The 15,051-nt window shown below is 42.2% G+C and overlaps 1 pseudogene; it reads right to left on the bottom strand.

Moving 5' to 3' along the window:
• Nucleotides 1-5,181: 5,181 nt before the first annotated feature.
• LOC104029031 (kinesin-like protein KIF2A pseudogene) lies at nucleotides 5,182-7,175 on the bottom strand (annotated as a pseudogene).
• Between the last annotated feature and the right edge of the window lie 7,876 nt (nucleotides 7,176-15,051).

Raw genomic sequence — 15,051 nt, 5'->3', positions numbered from 1 at the left:
GCTTTCAGCTTGGGAAATGTAGGTGTAAAAATTCAGTATTTTACATGTACTTCTACAGCACCGAGATAAAGCGTGCTCCTGGACACAATGACATCAAAAATGCAAAATCTTAGCATCTGTGAAAGTACAAATATTGATGTGCATCACTAAACATATGGTGCTGATGAAAGCTAGTATTAGCGACAACAGTTCTCTACTCTGGAAAATCCCAGTTGCCCTGGGCTTTGTCTGAGCAGAAAACCAGAGAAAAATCTGAATAAAACCTTGTGAGTTAGCCTCATGATAACAGGCTGAGCTGTAATACTCAGATAATAATAAAGCCAAAAATACAGGGCTAAATTCAGCCATGCTTACTTGATGCTAAATTGAGCAAATTGCATACCGCCTGCTGCAGAGGCAGTACCAGAAGGCGTCTTGTTCTCCCAGATTGTCTTTGCAGGGTGCAGATTATTTTGATCCATTCACTGCAGCTCCCATTTTGACTGACACCTCAGAACTGAACTGGAAACTCCAGATGCTGCAGTTTGGGAAGCTGCGAGCTCCTGCCGGGGTTGAACCTCACTCATTTCCTGTCGCACGACACACACAGCTAGCAGATCTTGTGCCTGCCTCTCACCCAGCTCTCCCCTTCCACCCTCCTACAGCAGCATGGGGCCACCTCCCATCCCAGCTGCTGCATGCCCCAGGTGAGCTCTCCTAAAACCACACCAAGCCGTGGGTTTTCTGGGCCCTGAGCTCAGCCTTCTATATTGTTTCTCTGGACTTCCACAGAAACAGAGCCAAATAATGATGTCTTCAAATGGTCAACGAACCGTCTGGTTATCAGAGGTATTGTGGAATAGGGGTTACCTTTGCACTGGCCTGATCACAAGTGCCTGAGCCAGGAAGGCTTAAGCAGAGTTGTACTGCCAAAGTCCAGCTTTTAAACGTCCTATTTCTGGTTCCAAAGTTCACGAGATTAACTTTCTCTAAATATTTTTTTCAGCATGGTCTTCCAGCTTAGAAGCATTTAGATTGTACCTTTCCAAGTTTTTTTCTGCTACCAAGAAGTCTAAAAGATTAATTAACCCCCCAAGAAGTGTGATTCTGACAATTAAATAATTCTAGAAGGTACAAGAGGTACGAAAAAACCTGTATTTTGTGAGACATGAGAGCTGGCAATGCTGTCAGAAATTTTGAAAGGAAAGATTATAAGATACATGCAGCAATATTACTGCTGACTGCCTGGTATGGGGAGTGACAGCTAGAAAGGCAGTTTGAATGGGAGGAGTAGATGGGAAGGCAAGTGGATCATAGAATCATAGAATGCTTTGGGTTGGAAGGGACCTTGAGAGATCATCGAGCCCAACCCCCCTGCAGTAAGCAGGGATGTAAGAGCAGAGGGCAAAGCAATTGAATGTTCTAAAAAAACTAGTGGATGAATCAATTTTATTTTTCAGTTGACACACATGTTATGGGTTGAACTGTCCTGACTGTTCAAGGGAGCATATGGACATTCAGTTACTTTAGACTGAGGGAATTCAAACCTTTGAGGACTGCACAAGGAGAACATGCAGGAGTTGCAACAAGTGATGAGGAAACCTCACAAGGAGCTCAGCAGAGACTGAATCAAACTATGGAGGCACTGCAGCGCTGCTCTGACAAAGATAACTGGCAAACGCTAGAGAAGTGTGGAAAATCAGAACACATTTTACAACCAAAGCTGTTCCAAGCTCAGAACTAGGAAGGCAGCAGCTGGAAAGTTAGACCAACGTATGTCTGTCTATCTGTCTATCTATATAGTTGCAATGGGAACTACGATCGCTTGTTGACAGAGGACGTTCTGAGTGTATGTGTTCAGTCCTTGTGAAACACTGAAGTCAAGCAGAGGCACATGAAGTATTGGGGAGGGGGCGGGGGGCTCTAGGTGTCCTAGGTATAATGTCTCACTAGCAATGAGATCTCCCCTAGAAATGACACAGGTAGGATGAGAACAGACTGAAATCCTTGCAGCATAACAGAATAGCAGTATTTATGGTTAATTATCAGGTGTTAAATGATTAGATTAGCCAGGTTCTATTTATACAATGGTTGCTTTTCTTGTTCATTCAGCTACAATCAGTTATAAACAAAAATGCTCCCATAAAAGTGTTTCAGTTGTTTAACAGGCTAAATGAATGGCTGACCTCACTATAATTAATTAGGGATCTTTATTTAATTGAACATTCATGGTCACCAGAGCAATGCAAACCTAAACCCCAGCACACTTATCTGATTCTGGTTTCATTACAAAGGCATGCCGTGGCCAGTAAAAATTAGAATGAATTTTCATTGAATCTGTGAACCTTTATGGGTTGGGCTCTGTGGACTTATGTAAACATAGTTAAACTACATTTCCAAACCCCAAATACAAAGGGGTATTCTGTGGCTACAAACTCTTGGAAACCATGCTTAAAGTCCAGGTAATAGGAAGAAGGGGTTCTGCACTCTCTACATACACAGGATTTATGTTTAGAAAGCAAAGGAAAATATGTAAATGAATATCATCAAAGAAGGAAAAGAGGTTAACCAACACTTCACATAACCACAAAAATGGAAAAAAAGGCTAATGTAGTCAATTCCTTTTGCATCTGCTTTACAAAGCAGTAGGGTGTGCTCATGAATCACCTTCTGAGCTTAGTTGCAAACAGCCTCCCGAATGTGCGAGTATAAACAAAGAGAGAATAAAATTCATTTTCCTACTTGCTGCAAACCATCCCGCCCTGATATGACTTTGTTCCAGCTCATTAAAACTGTGTTTCTAGAACTGTGCCCAACTCAATTAATTCATAGCCCTTTTTTGGCAAAACAGTTCATGCTCATGATTTATAGCTAATGCATGGCATGTGAACAGCGGGAACTTAGATCTGGAGTAAGGACCACAGGCAGTCAAAAGAATGAATCTATCACATGCCGTGTGTGGAAAACACTTCCTACACCCAGCTAAAAGGGAGCCTGCTAGATAGTCCCAGCCAAGGGACCATGGAGCCAGTGTGCTTTCACATACTGTACCCCATGGTGGGGTACCTGGGCTTTACAACCTACTGCCCTACTATGTCCAGCACCTCAAACTCAAGAATCTAAGCGAAATGCTAAGGAAGGAACCTCAAAGAAGTTTCTTTTCAGAATGGAGAAAACCCTTTCATGGTAAATCCCCGCTGGAAACAACACACTTTTATCTTAATATGGCAAGTAGCGCCTATGTCTCATTGCATCTCTGAACACTACAAGCTGCTGAAACTAGGAATATCAAAACAAGCAGGATGCCAATAAATAAATGCTTGTAAAGTGCACTGAAGCTGAAAAGCACGGCATATTATTACTAGGAGGTGACCAGCATTTAAACAATGTTTGGTGTCTCATAATTTCCTCACTGAAAACAAATTTCTGGCTTGGTTGGAAGGCTGCTGAAGTCTTGTTGGTTTCATCAGACTTATCAGATGTTTAAAATGTTCACTAGCATAAACTGGTGGATGGGACCAATAGCCAGAGAGAGCTCAGATGGCAGGAGGAAATGGAGGGAGATCATTATCAATTAATTAGGTATGATTTATACCATTGAATTTCTTCCACCTATTTGTTATCCTTTCAATATTTTATGCTAATTAATTTCCAAATTGAATAATAAGCATAGATATGTGCCTGGTGCTGTCGTGGTTTAGCCCCAGCCAGCAACTCAGCACCACGCAGCCGCTCGCTCACTCCCCCTACCCCGATGGGATGGGGGAGAGAATCGGAGGAGCAAGAGTGAGAAACACTCCTGGGTTGAGATAAGAACAGTTTAATAATTGAAATAAAGTAAAATAGTAATGCTAATAGTAACAGTATAATAATGATAATGATAATAATGATACACGAAGCAAGTGATGCACAATGCAATTGCTCACCACCCGCCGACCGATACCCAGCCAGTTCCCGAGCAGCGATCGCTGCTCCCTGGCCAACCCCCCCCAGTTTATATACTGAGCATGACGTCATATGGTATGGAATAGCCCTTTGGTCAGTTTGGATCAACTATTCTGGCTGTGCCCCCTCCCAGTTTCTTGTGCGCCTGGCAGAGCATGGGAAGCTGAAAAAGTCCTTGACTGGCATAAGCAGTACTCAGCAACAACTAAAACATCAGCCTGTTATCAACATTCTTCTACTAAATCCAAAACACAGCACTATGCCTGCTGCTAGGAAGAAAATTAACTCTATCCCAGCCGAAACCAGGACAGGTGCTTTAACCTCTCTACCAAGAGCAGTTTTTGCAGGGTTTCCCATCAGGGATGACGCACCAGTCTGGGGCTGCCGTTCCCTGCGTGCCGCTATCGCACTGATACACGCTATCAGATGGTGCTTTGTTGGATGCAGCTTTTCTGACCCTGTGATCTGGCAAATCTCCTCTCATCAGGCCTCTGATACAGGGCACTGACTCCCCTGCTTCCCTCTGCAAACCTTGCAGGCGTGTCTTCTCTCTTCTCCCCACTGGTCAGGCAATTGCCATGATCTTTAGTCTGATTTTTATGAAGGTAGGTTCTAGCATATTTTTCTTTTCTTGCTCTCATTCTTTTTTCTTTTCTTGTTCCCATGACAGCATAGTTAAGAAAGAAAGATAGACAGGGAGAGAGGAAAAAAAGTGAGCTGATGCTATAAAAAAGCCACTGCTTATGCCATGACAAAATAACCCTCATTTCCCAAATGTATCATGCTCAGAAATGACAGTGCTTTGCACTCTTAACGCCTTTTTAAATCACTCAAAATGCCTCCTACCCTGGGAATGTGACTTTCATTTTGGCACAGTTTCACACAACCCTGGAGCAGGCCTTATCTAGGGAGGTACATATATATGTGTGCGTGTATATATACATATTACAGACATGAGGAGGAAACCTGCCCAGATGAGGTGAGATACATTTTCTGTAAATTCTTGCCTTTTCCTACAGGTTAGATCCTCACAACTGCACAATTTTACTTTCTACAGTGAAAAATACCTGGAAACAACACTGTACTATTTTCCTACATGTCTAACCCACTATTTTCAAGAAAAAAAACAACCCAGATATCACTGCAGACTCTATTTAAGATTTTTTAAGCATTCAAGTTGTTGAGCAGTTGACGCAGTGGCATCATAACAGCTCTGATTTTGCAGCAGTTTCAGGGTCCAGGGGTCTCCAGCACAGCTTACAGCATATGGGATCTCTTCATGCAGCTCTGGTTGCTGTCCTGCTCTTCCTTGCAAAGAGCTGACTGGAATAATCTGACTTTTTCTTGGATCTTGGTAAGGATGCCAATTTCTTGACCCAGGACTGATTCAAACTGTGCAGCATAAAAATCTACATTGTAGTCTACTTCCCCAGCCATTTCTAAGAATACTTTCAACCACTACAGAGATTCCCGATGCTCCTCCATAAGTGTTTTCTCATCCACCTCTTTTCTCTTCTTCTGTGTTTTCCCCCCAGCACTGAAAGTAAATAACTGGGATGAGACTTCCTTGTCTGCCTGAACCCCAAATAGCTGTAACTCAGCTGTCCCGGGACAGTTCTGAATAGTTCAGGGTTTCTTCATGTCTTTCAGCTGATGTGGGAACCTGAACACCCCCTGACAGGGTTGTCCAAGGGCATTTAAATTCACCACCAGCTCCTTCACGCAGTTGGCATACCATAGGGAGTTAAGGGTGTGCCTGTGGGATCTCATTCCTGGGGAGATACTATTAATTATGCAGGTACAGGAGTTTTCCCCTATAAATGAGTCCCTCAGGACCTGGGTGAGTTTGCTAGCCCTGAACAGGGTGTGGGCTCTGTTATGCCCCAATGCCCTGATACACTCCTTGAGTGTCATGAGGCTTTTATTAATATCAGCCCCCTCCAGCCTTGTTTGCCTGTCTGCAGTGGAGATGTCAGCTCCTTGCTCATTCCTAGCCAAATCAATCGGGGAAAACTTGGCATACAAATGCCCTCTCTTCTTGAGTGTGATCTGGAAGATAGCATGGCTCCGGGAGGATCGAGTGTTGGCAGAGGTCTTGCCTGACGTGCGACACTTGCTACCCGTTTCAATTAGCTTGATGACATCTTCCACAGTGGTGACTTCTTCCTCCTACAGTCCCACTACTTGGATCTGCTGTTTACCATCTTCCAGCACTCTCAGCTCCTTCTTCCAGTTCAGAAGATCAAACACTTAGCTCCCATAAATCTCAAAGAAGACCCCATAGACTCAAAGCTCCAGTTTCTGGCAGCTGGGGTCCTGCAGCCTGTGGAAGACATCCTCAGCGACCATGATGTAGATCCCTTCGGAGGCCTCAGAGTTCTTGATAAACTTCCCCTCATGGTGTGTGTCTTGCTGCTGCCTGTCTGGCCACAGGCAAAGCAGGTAGCCATGCTCCCCTGGAAGATGGTCTCCACCAGGGGCTGGGTGGTGTGCCTGTACACCAGGTCATTGGTGGCACAATCATCGAAGGCATGGTCAACGTGGAAGTCCTGGTTGTCCAGGTACCATGTGAGGTCCAGCTTCGGCTTAGCTTCATGTACCATCACCATGTCCTGGCAGGGCACTGTTACTACCTTGAAGTCGTTTTGCTCAGCCTCCTGTTGGTTCAGTCTCTGTTTCTGAACACGCAGGCAGACATGATGGGGCTGGCATGGTGTGGTGTCCTGCAGTGCCTCGCAGTCCAAGTGGCTGTGGCACTTCTGGATCATGGCCATCACGTCAGTCCTGGGGTGGAGTGAAGCAAAAGCCTGCTGGGCTTACCGCTCCCGCATCTCCAGCCACTGGCGTTCCCACTGTTCTTGCAGCCTTTCTATCTGCCATACACATGGTGATGTCCACCTGGGTCTTCAGCCCCTGGAGTCAGGATGGGCAGCCATGGGGCCCCTGCTGTCCCCAGATGGCTTCTTCACTTTGACAGGCTGTGACAGCCATTCATTCACCAGTCCCCCTTTTGCTGACAGTGGGGCCTTGATGCTGGTCTTGGACTTGCTCTTTGGGGCCAGGTAAGGATTGAGGGCAAAGATGAGCTGGAGATCCACCTGCTTGCTCTTGTCGGCCCCTTTCTTGAGCCACTCCACAGTGATGCTGGAAGTGCTTTCATGGAGGTCTGTCACCAGTGCCAGTGGATGTCCATTGCTGTACTTGATCTCCATGTAGGTGCCCAACTGGATGCACCCAAACTCCCCAGCCATGCTGCCCCTTTGCCTTGCCCGCAGCTGTGGGGTGGAGGTGCCCCCCTGGCTGGGGCAGGCAGGGCTGGAGCTTGCCCCTGGCCACGGGGGTCCCATGGGGCTCAGCGCTGCCTTTGCCTGGCACTGTGTCACAACGGCCCGGGGGGCTGTGGAAGGGCTTCAGCTTCAAGCTTGAAAATATACGCGGTTTTAATCAGCTGCTCTGGGTGGAAGGAACACATAAAGCCACCATCACCTGAAAAGGCCTATTTGAGTTTCCAGGCTGGCGTGCAGCTGCTGTGATACATCGTGTCTAATTAGATCAGTCACGTTGTGTTAAGCTAATGCCAGTGGCACAAGAATTTATAGCAGTGACACAAGCGCAGAGCCTCAAGAGAGCCTTTTTGTCCTGCAGTGACCACACAAAAATGCAGAAAACAACATGTTGTTTTCAATTACCTTGAACATAAATTTTTGAATTCTTTTAAAAGGCTTTGCATGCCTTGAAATCCCGCTTGAGAAAAAATGGGCTTAATAGAAAATTAATGAAAAATAGAGTTGCAGTGTGAGTGCAGTGGGTACATCTGCATCCACAAGGAAGAATTTGATAATATTTTGATAACTGGAACAGCTGATGATATTTTTAATCCATTTCTGTAATGCTCTTCAGTCATCTGGATTCCTGAATAGAGAATTTCAAAGTTCTGGCTACAGGAAAATGTTTTTAACATCTTGGCTTACATAAGATATTTGTTTCATTTTGGCAGGTAGGTTCAGACATTCAGTGATGAGGACTGTTATTTACAAAAATATTCAAATAATAGGCCTCATAAGAATGCTTGCAGAAATAGTAGTAAACTTACATAAGCTTGAAGGAAATAAAACCAATTCAGATGATTTATTTTAGAAGATACTTAATTGTCTCCATATGTTCTTGCCTTTTGACTGGTAACTTAAAATGATGAATTCAGCCAGTCTGAGATCACTAAAACTTAACAATAAGGAGGATCTTGGATGTCCTTATTTACCAACCCTCCTGTGAAGCCAAAACACCAATTAAGATGTGTTATAATTTCTTGAAGGAGAGCAATTAATATTCACATTTTTTGTCTGGAGATGTAGGCACCATGACTACTGTTGCTTTCAGCTACTTGTGCTTGACTAAATCCTCATGCCTTTGAACGTGCTTTAAATGTAATTCAAAACATTTTTATGTGCGGAAATCATGTCACTATTATAGAGAGATCTAGTTCTTGGGTCTCCATCTGAAAATGCCAGCCTGATGAAGGACACAGAGTAGTAAAACGGCACCAACTTTTTGGCTAGATTTTGGAGATAAAAGCCTGCCATGTACACTGTTAGATAAGCTTGAAGAAATACAGAGCGCCAGGGATACAGGGTAAAGCTGTGATTTTAAAGGCTTGTTCAGCTTTCCATGGCAACGTTGTCTCTCTTAGCACGAGTCCTTGCTCAAATTCTTTTGTCAGATCCAGAGGTCAAAATACCCTGGAGTAGCAGGCTGCAGCAGTATCCCATGAATGGGCCAGAGGGATATAACGAAATCAATCCTTGTGGCAAACTGCCTTTTCTGCTTAATGTTTGGAGACCTTTTTAGACTCTCAGATGGGCATCAGAGTTCACTCAAGCTTTTGCTTGAGGAATGTGACATTCGCTCTTGGATAGCTTAACAACTTTTATTCATCTGATGTTCCCAGAGGATACATATGCTGTAACATGCGCTCGAGTAACTCTGCAATCATACCCACCAAGCTGTGTAAGCAGTTGCTCCTCTTGGTTTTAATTAGTAATATCGTTGTAAGAGAAGATGACTCAATTTCATAAAAGTATTGAAATAGCCCCAAATAACCATAACAGAAATCTAATTTGGAGAGTGTTACTAGGTTTATTGCAGCAGTGCTCAGAGAAAGATAGATGGCTTTTTAAAGGAAACTAACTGATTGAGGGTTGCCACCAAATTTCAGTTAGACCAAGATTTGTTTTCCAATGCTCTTAGAATAGAGATTTTCAGCCCAAATAAATACTGAAGAAAAACAGGGGACTTCCGAATACTGTCAGTTGTACATTCCCTGTATAGAAAAGGTAGCATAACCTCAGTGTGGGGCCAGGGTCATTTTGGACCTATGATAATATACTTAGTAAAAAAGAAAACCACACTTAAAACCCTCTGACCCACAAAGGAGCCAAAGATGCCAGTATTTTTCGTGTTGGACCATATGCTACGTAAACAAAAAGATAAAATTGTTACATGTTGGTTTATTTACAAAACTTGCAAATTGCCAATGCTGTAACTTGCCAAAAAATAAACTCAGAAATTATGCTACTGATCAGGCACAATTTTTTGACCTTTTTGAGAGAAGCATTATGGAGAACATAAATATCCAAATATGTGTTTTAAATATGAATCTCGCATGAGACAAAACATCAAATCCGTTTTTTTAATAGCATTGCTGCAAATTGACACCTAGCAGCTGTTAAGCTCATTAGATCACACCAGGCTTCTCTGCTTGCCTGGCACAGCCGCACAACCTGAAGCTGACTTAGTTCTTGGTGAGCTCAGCCTACATCCCAGCCCCTCTTTCACTGTAAGCACTCATCAATTGTCCTTTCTTAAACAAACCACTAACTACTCTTTACTGAGAGCTCATCTGTTGAAATTCAAGTATTTTTATAACAATAAGAATGTGCTTGGATCTATCAGCATGTTTGGTTTTAGAGGGGATGGCTTTGATTTTCAGGTCATATATGTAATGATAATGGCTGACCTGTCATTAGCCCACAGATTTAACATTTTAATGGGAAGTGGAGCAGCCTGATTTTCGGAGGCTCCAGATAATTGCAGACCTCAATGAGTTTTGCTTCAGGTATAGGTATAAATTCAATCACAGTGAGTATTAAAGCTAGGTACTCAAAACTAGAGCATACCTTTCAAAACAGCAATACTGTGCATCTGCTTCAGTCATTTCTATAATGGATTAATCCTTGTGAGAAAGCTCCTAGAACATGGATGTTCAAACCCCTGTTTTTACAGGGACTTCAGCTGTCTCTGCACTGGAAAGAGATGCCACTATGAGAAAACTGAACAGGGGAGTTCTGCAGAGATTGTGACAGCCAAATACAGTGGCTAACTGACAAAGCAACTAGAAGTAAACATTTCAAATGCACTCATATTTGATTATTTTAATAAATTTAAAACAACCCAGTTTTTTTTCCTTTACTTTTCTGATGCAATACCTTTTTGCGGTTTAAGACTTTAGGATCCTTAGTTGAGGTCTGGTGCCAGTTATGTCTGATTATTTGCCCTTGCATCTTTAAAAAATATTTGCATAGGGATATTTTATACTTCTAATAAGATGCCCAAGCCTGCAAATTATAGTGCAGTAATTCACACCTGCTGCATTTAACAGCTCTCAGCCTTCAACCTTACTCTAACAGCACCATCTTGTGAAGTATTGCACTACAAGTCACTCCCAGGAGTGCCTTGCTGCTCCCTCTTCATGTTGGCATCTAATTGCTGAAGTAATCACGTGTGATTTTGTACACAAGAGAACTAAAATTTATGCAAGTGCCTCTTTTATAAAGAATATGCTTTTAAAAAAGAGAGAAGAGTGTACTTGGCTTGAGATTACATGTTTTAAATGCTGACAAATATTAATGGTTTTGATGGCTATGCATTTACAAGCAGCTTTTATTATCCAACACAGATGGGGAAAATGAGAGATTAAACTAGCACTATGATCAATTAAGCAGTAATTTAAAAAAGTGTAAAATCCTCTTCATAAAGTACAAGGGCACCTGCATGTGCGTTACCTTGGAGAGGTGCTTAAGTCCTTGACAAACGCGGAATGTCACAGGCACAGCGCTAATCTAAGCGAAGGGGAACCACCTGCTCCCACAGTCACCCCGTGATGCCAGAGCAGTTTCCCGTGCCAACCCAAACGCACATAGAGACCAAAGCCCCCTTCTAGTTCTCCTAGCCAAGTGCTATCTTAAATCAGGACCCAAAGGAAGAGGATGTTTTGATGTTAATTTCATCTGTTTTTCAGATCCCAAGTAGTAAATTAACACGAAATTACTGCCTCAGTGCTCCAACCTCCCTGCAGTGTCCTGGAGGAGGGAAGCACATATCTGGACAGAAAAGGCTGAATTGTTATCATGGTAGGAGGTAGTTATTCTGTAATATATCAAAAAGTTTTTGTTGGATTAGAACTCAAGAATTGTCAAAAGGAAATTTTGCCACAGACCCAGATGCTGGGCTTTAATCAAGATTCATGTCCACAGGTATTTTTAGGGATGGTTATTTATTGACCAGCATTAAGATGGCATCTAACAACCGTATGTTAAAATCAGGACTCTGTTGTGCTGAACAGCATGTAAATATTTCCAGAAAAAGACAATTTTTCTCCAGTGAGTTTTCTGCTGGGATTACAGACAGCAATTATAGAGTGGGGAGGAAAGGGAAAGGAAAGGGAAAAGGGAAAAGGGTCTCCAGAGAGGGGAGGGGACCAGTCTTTTTCCAGAGTCTTTAAAGCTTCTGTTTATCTACCAAAAAACCCTGAAATGAACTCTAACACATACTGTGCAATAGCTTAAAGCCTTGTAACTTATTCAAACATACTTCAAATAATTTGCAAACATACATGAGGTTTTTTTGTTTGTACTTTTTAAAATACTACCATATTACAGAAGAAAGTAAAGGATTTGCAATCTTGCTATGAGTCATCAGAGAATAAATGCAATGTGCAGCTGCAAAGATATAATGTACAGTCTGTTAAAAGAAGATGCTTTACTATCACAGGGTGGAAAAAAAAATTCCCACATTTCTTCTGTTGCTTTTCCACTGCTACCAAGCTGTCAGCTCACCCTACATGCAAAAAGCTGTGGTCGCAACCTGCAACATTACTACAGACAACCAGTCCTTTCTGCCAAAAACCACAGCATTCAGATTAAACGTGATGAAGCAAATAACAGTTTATATTTCACACTTTATGGGAGCTGTATGAATGCATGTATCTGCCCACACACAAACTCCTTGCAAAACCAAGATGCTGATCACAATTTGTAAAAAAAAAACCCAAAAAAACCAAACCCAGCGCAAAAACCCCCAAACAAACCACAAGCCTTCATAAGAGAAACAACTGCTGTTCTGTAAGTAGGAAAGCACAGATGGGGTCCACCATACTGAGGGGCCTAGAGGACTTACATAATGTGTAGAAAAGTGGGACCATTGCCAACTCCATAGATTTCTATTAGAGCTACACTGTGCTTCTCTAAGCAATGGAAACAACTTTCATTCATCTTATGAAGTGATAAAAACCAAAGTAAAATAATTATTGGTGTCACTATAAAAGAGGATAAATTCCAGCAAACTCAATGAAATTTGTGGATTACAATGAGTTACCGCCCCCCCCCCCCCCCCCCAAAAAAAAAAAAAGGAAGCAGCATATTCTTTTCTCAATGTTTTAATGAGGCACACTCAATTTTTATTGTTACGTGTTTACTAGTCTCTTCCTGGCAGAAAGCAGTATTTAAAATTAATGTAACTAATCTGAAAATCAGAGAGTGAATACTGCTAATTCATACAACAGTTTAGTTAGGTCTAATTCATTTCATAGTTAGAAACATTCTGTTAATGTTTAATACATAGAGAAGCTTTTAGTAACAAACTCTTCCTAATTACTGAATCTTTCTGACTATCCTCATCTGGCTGAACGTGTAAACAGACTCGTTCTTAAATGCTCCAAGATCCCCTTTACAAGATTTGCATTAAAAAAAAAATACGGAGCTGTGCAGTCATATAATTGTTCTAAGCCTTAACATTTCAAAGGACTTAACAAATGTTAATTAAAAACTGATCCTACTCTTTGAGCCATGTAGACATAGCTGTTTTTCATTGGTTACCAGGATCTAGAGTTCTGAACCACCCTCCTTGCAGTTAGGTACCAAGCAATCAATGTCAAACTCCAGCACCCCCACATTTCTAGGTCTTTCTACCTGAAGTGTTGGCTAACCTTCATGCTCTTTGAAGTTGTGGGGAATGCAAGGTTTTTGCAGTTCTGAAAATCACTCTACCTATCTAAGTGCTCACACATGGATTTTAAGTGACTCACTTTAGATTTTGAAGTTGGAAAGCTGAGACAGAGAATAATTTTTGCAAAAAACTGTTGAAGGCTGTTATCCTCTCTTGGTCTGCATAAGTAGGAGCTTGCTTCCCAATTACCTGTCTGCCACTATAATGATTGATTTCACTGCTTTATGAACAGCATATGCAGCACTTCTATGTTTAGATAAGAGATTACAAGGACTATCAATCCTCATGCTCTTGTGTACAATATTAACACTGTCTAGAATTAATCTATTTCTACCATGGACTAGTATTTTTAAAGTATATTACTAGTAATTCCAACCTGCAGAAGGGATGAAGCACTGTGAGGGATCCAGCCTGTCAGGTATATTTAAGAATTGTTTTTGGCAGGTTAAGTTTATTTCTCCTGCCAAGTTAAGGACATAACATTTGAGGATAAATAGTCACAGGAGCCTATGAGGATCTGAATTAGAGATTGCACAAGAAACTGTTGAGTCCTGTCTTTGCTGCTTTGTTAGGAGGGGCAGCATGGTCTAGAAATGTGAACTTTGGTAAGAGGCGTGGGAAAGGAGTAATATACTGAGTTCTAATCTTAACCCTGCCAAAGGGAATCAGTGAGCTCAGGAAAGGTGTTTCATGTCTCTACCCATCTTATGCAAATCGCAGAAAAACATTTTGGCATCTGTCATGGCCTTCACAAGACTTAATTGTTATAAAGGGCTGTATATGTGCTCAGTATTAAAACATTCTTAAGAGAAGTAGCGGACTGTGTGTCATGTAATAATACAGTATGCTAGGTGATAAACCAAAACAGTCTCTAAAAATATTACAGATACTTAGGATACATCATGTGCTACGAGGAAAGTATCTTTCGAGAAGCAGCTTTGGTATTTTTCATCGTAATGGCTGTCAGGTTCCTTTCAATCTCTTTTATAAAATGTTTCTCTGACTCCTGTACCAAGGCAGCGCTCATTAGTTAGCTTGTTCCAGAACTAACAAACAACAATTTATACCCAGACAACATGTCCATGTTCAGACAGTCTCCCTGGAAAATCACAGATTCTGACATTGGATCTCATATTCAGATGCAAAATGTCTAAATATTAGCTCTGATTTGTGATGTGCTGTATCTCCTTTTGCTCTCCATGACAGCTCATCCAGGAAAGCCATAGTCACCTTCAGTTCAGCACAGTATTTGGGAGGTTTAAAGAAATAGGAATGAACCCTTGGAAGCGAGATGATACTCTCAAAGCCAAGGAACTGTACTGACAAGGTGCCAATGTCTTGTGGTCAACACAGTGGTGATTCCCAGCTATACAGATGCCAAGTTCCAAGGCAGCAACCTAAGTAGTGATAAAGAGCCAAATTCTAACACCCTTCCTCACTTGAAGTGATAATTTATTCTGATTAGTCCTATCGCAGTGCCAGACTGTGAGCTCTGTGGGCTCCCATGGGTGAGCGATGACTCTCATCAGCCGTTACACTTCTGTTGACATTACTGAGGGAGTGAGCTGGCTTGAGTGAGGCCCCACTGGACCAGCTCAGTGCTACTCAGTAAGAAATGTACAATCAGCCTGGGAGAATCCAGCTCTGCGCGGTGTTAAACATCTCCTGTTAGTGCTCGCAGCCAGAATAGCACAGTTATTTGACTACCTAGAGGGCAGCTTAGTAGGATTTACCAATAAATCCCTAAGCAGAGCATACCCTAATGCCTGTTGAAAATGAATGCATGGTGGGTGCTTTTTAGCCGTTTAGCATTTCTTACTAGCTACACACCTACATCTTAACAGTTTG

Source organism: Pelecanus crispus, chromosome 12, assembly GCF_030463565.1.
Source record: "Pelecanus crispus isolate bPelCri1 chromosome 12, bPelCri1.pri, whole genome shotgun sequence".
Taxonomy (NCBI): domain Eukaryota; kingdom Metazoa; phylum Chordata; class Aves; order Pelecaniformes; family Pelecanidae; genus Pelecanus; species Pelecanus crispus.
Note: the sequence above shows the minus strand (reverse complement) of the source record. Positions and strands in the feature narration are given on the sequence as shown.